This window comes from Macaca nemestrina, chromosome 3, assembly GCF_043159975.1.
Source record: "Macaca nemestrina isolate mMacNem1 chromosome 3, mMacNem.hap1, whole genome shotgun sequence".
Taxonomy (NCBI): domain Eukaryota; kingdom Metazoa; phylum Chordata; class Mammalia; order Primates; family Cercopithecidae; genus Macaca; species Macaca nemestrina.
This window is the reverse complement of record NC_092127.1, coordinates 31,270,893-31,275,002: the sequence shown is the minus strand read 5'-3', so window position 1 is coordinate 31,275,002 and position 4,110 is coordinate 31,270,893. Positions and strand designations below refer to the sequence as shown.

General features: G+C 38.8%; 1 non-coding gene across 1 annotated transcript; it reads left to right on the top strand.

Annotated features, from left to right (window-relative positions):
- Positions 1-2,347: 2,347 nt before the first annotated feature.
- LOC112427856 (U4 spliceosomal RNA) lies at positions 2,348-2,488 on the top strand. Its single transcript, XR_003019608.1, has one exon. It is a non-coding gene; the product is annotated as a U4 spliceosomal RNA (small nuclear RNA).
- Positions 2,489-4,110: the final 1,622 nt, after the last annotated feature.

The window sequence follows — 4,110 nt, the reverse complement described above, 5'->3', positions numbered from 1 at the left end:
TTTTAGTAGAGACGGGGTTTCACCATATTAGCCAGGATGGTCTGGATCTCCTGACCTCGTGATCCGCCTGTCTCGGCCTCCCAAAGTGCTGGGATTACAGGCATGAGCCACCGCGCCTGGCCTGAGTAAAGATTTTCTATGCCTCAGTGTTTTGCAGAGTTGATTCTAGTCATTCCATTCTTTCAACACTATCAATAAATGGGTTTTTGAATATGTGACTTACTTTTAAAACTGTACAGATTTTCCTTAAATTGTGTTCAAATAAGTCCTAGCCAAGTTAATATACATTAATACTTTTATGTTGCCCTTAAAAGAATAGAGTCATAGAAAAACACCTATTAACATAGAGCTTTCCTTCATCTTCACCTTTGATTTCGCTCAATTTTTTTTCAAGAGTGTTGACCAGCACTGTTGCTACTAGCCACATGTTATTATTGAAATTTAAATCAAAATTAAAAATAAATCAAAAGCCCAGTTTATTGTCACATTTTCAAGTGTTCAATGACCACATGGATGTAGTGGATACTATATTGGTCTGCACATATATGGAACATTTTCTTCATCACTGAAAATTCTACTGGAGAGCCATGATCGAGATAAGGGAAAAAGCAACTGAATATTTGCCCATAAAGAAAATGACAACTTGCTGGGGGAAAACAATTTGCTTATAAATATACCTGCTGATTGAGAAGTCACAATTTGTTGGAGTTCAATTACAAAATGATTTTTGTCTTTCAGTTATGTCCACCAGCAACACTAGATCAAATTTGCTTTTCCAGCTGGGTGATTGCTGCCTTAACAATGTCTTAGGGTGATTGTTTAGTCACTTTTGTTATTAAAACAATGTCAACAATCTTTTTGTTCCAATAATTAAGACTTAATGTGGCTAGGCACGGTGGCTCACACCTGTAAATCCCAGCACTTTGTGAGGCCAAGGTGAGAGGATCACTCAAGCTCAGGAGTTCAAGATCAGCCTGGGCAACATGGCAAGATCCTGTCTCTACAAAAAAATAAAAAATTAGCCCAGTGTACCTGTAGTCCCAGAGGCTGAGGTAGGAAGATTGCTTGGGCCCAGGAGGTTACGATCTGATCCAGCCACTGCACTCCAACCTGGGTGACAGAATGAGACCCTATCTCAAAAAAAAAAAAAAAAAAAAAAAAGACTCAGTGCCATTAAATACTTAATACTTGAATGTCACACTTGACCCAGAGCTCTTGTCCTCTCTTACCTCCCCAACACAAGCTTTAATGTTTGAAGTGAAGGAGAAAGGTATGGTTTGTCTCTGAGACACCTTTTATTCCTTCTTTTTTATAAAAACTTCATTGTTTTAATTAACACATAATTGAAATAATTTTTACAGAGTATATAGTGAACTTTTGATACTGTATCATGATCAGGGTAATTAGTATATCCATCATTTCAAACATTTATCATTTCTGGGAACATTCAATATCTTCCTTTTGGCTATATAAAACTACAATATATTATTGTTTACTATAGTCATCGTATAGTGTTATAAATAGAACACTAGAACTTATTCCCCATCTACCTTTAATTTGTATTCTTTAACAAATCTTTCCCTCACCCATGTCCCTCTACCCTTCCCAGCCTCTAGTATCCTCTGCTGTAGTTTTTACCTCTAAGAGATCAACTAATTTTTAGCTTCCCCATGTGAGTGAGAACATAGCGGGGTTTAACTTTCTATCCCTGGCTTATTTCACTTAGCATAATGTCCCCCAGTTCTATCCATGTTGCAGTGAATGACAGGATTTCATTCCTTGTGTGGCTGAATAGTGTTCCACAGTATGCCACGTGGTTCTTCCTCTGTTGATGGACATTAAGTTGATTCCATATCTTGGATATTGTGAGTGGTGCTGCAATAAACATGGAGGTGCAGATGTCTCTTTTATATACGAATTTCCTCTCCTCTGGATAAATGCCCAGGAACGTTTGCTACCATGGATTCGGGGACAAGATGCAGATGTGTCTGAGGCAACAAAACTCTCCTCATATGACTGTCTCTGTGGGAAGACATGGAGTTGGGAAAGGCCTCTGCTGTTCTTGTAGTTTAAGCTGCCTCCATCTGGTTGCGATGGCCTCCCTGATGTGTCAGCCTCTACGTAAGGGGTGTACATGTGAAGTTTCACACTAGACCTGTATGTCCAAAATCCTCTCAGTCTCCAAGGGCCCCTCCATTTAACATCATTTCTCCTTAAACCTTGCCATGAACACATCTTCAAAATCAGGAGACATCGGCCCGGCCAGCATTTCCCTCTTCTTTTCTATTATGAGGGAGGAGAGCTGAAAAGCATGTCACACATTCAGCAACAGAAGTCTCCAGATTCTAGCTTTGCACAGTGGCAGTCTCATAGCCAATGAGGTTTACTTGAGGCACGATTACTGCTAATTAAAAACTTTTCCCAACACCCCATCATAATGACTTGAAGTATAGTTGGCAGAGGCAATTTTTGACAGTCTCTCTGGAGACTGAACTATCTCAGGTTTTAAAAAAAAAGCTGACAATTTTTTAAGTCTCCAGATTCTGCAGCTAAGTAAATACTTGAAGGGAAAGGGTGTCGGTCTCCTCTTTTTCAAGACACCCCCAACCTTCTTGAGTATTTTATCAAAGCTGACTCACTTGGCTCCGTGAATGGAAAAGCACCACTGTCACCTTCTCCAAGGGCAGACAGAGGAGGAAGGACCTCCAACCACAAATTGTGAATGCTTTCTTCCAAGTTCCTGGGTTGCAGGAGGAAATCAGAGGACAGGGGTGCATGGTAGCTAGTGGTAGTAGTAGGAATGAATGCCACTCAGCATGCACTGACAACTATTAGTGGCTTAGGAATACTTAGTGCCTTGTGTCCTCAGCTTTGGGTTTTAGCCACAATTCTGAGACAACAGGAAAAATCAAACTCCACTTTCTCCTACATATGCAATAGATATTAGAATCAGCCTTAAATTTATGCCTTAAAATTTCCATCCAACCATAGTAAAGACTTTTAGTCATTTAGAGCTATGTTCCAGAGTAGTTTCCAAGTCAGAATAAGTTAAACCATTTACCTTTTGATACTTGATATTTTATAGTTTCCAATTTGCTATTTGCAGCTAACCTTAGGGGTGAAGAGCTCTAATTCATCTGAATAGAGAAACAGTGTAACCAACCAGTTTCTTACTGTGACAAAAGTACTTGGGCTGCTTTGTCCAGGCGGTTGGGATGGAGCCAGCCAATGGCTAAGAATGAGGGTCATTGATACAGGTCAAGTTCTACCTGCACATCTGAGGATTGCCCCTGAATAATATTTATATCTGAACGAATCGATTCTAATACAGCAGTAAAAAATGTGGGCTTCAGAGTCAAACACCTGAGCTGACAGTCCATCCCAACCACATATTAACTCTGTGAAGTTGAGCACATTGCAGAACTTCCTGTGCCCCTGTGTAATCATCCCTACAATGGTGGCTCCTGGGTGGCTATGAGGGTAATATGTGATTATGCACCTGCAGGACTTACATGTGCTTAAACATTCACCATCATTAACTTTCATATTACAATCTGATAGAATTAGAAACCATAAAGGTGTTAAGAGGAGGAAGAGAGACATTTACAGAAATATTTGCCAAACTCACTTGTAATCTGTAATCTGACCATTTACTGCACACACTGTCCATACTCTGGATGTCACTGGACTCCATTGCTAGATGGTGCTCCCCAGTGTGATTTTTCAGGCATTGCATTATCTTTGGTGTAATATTATGTTTTTATTAAAGTCACATTACCATGTGATATTCAGAGTACAAAATTTAACATAAAACAAATTTAATACAAAGAAAGGCCACTCATGTCTAAATGATTTCTCTCTAACCCACTATTTGTAATAGCAGTAGAATAAAAGGAAATATTTTCACTGAAATAAAAATTGGAAGGCAAATATACCTTTTTCAAAATGTAAGTAAAAATAAATTTATCTTAATGTTGGAATTCTTTATCAAAATGGCAAAAGTTGTTTAATTGAATTAAGGTATTTCATATGAGAAGGCAATTCTGAGAAAGTAATGTAGACACTGTTCGCTCAAAATTCATATTGAAGCCTTAAAGCCCAATATAATTG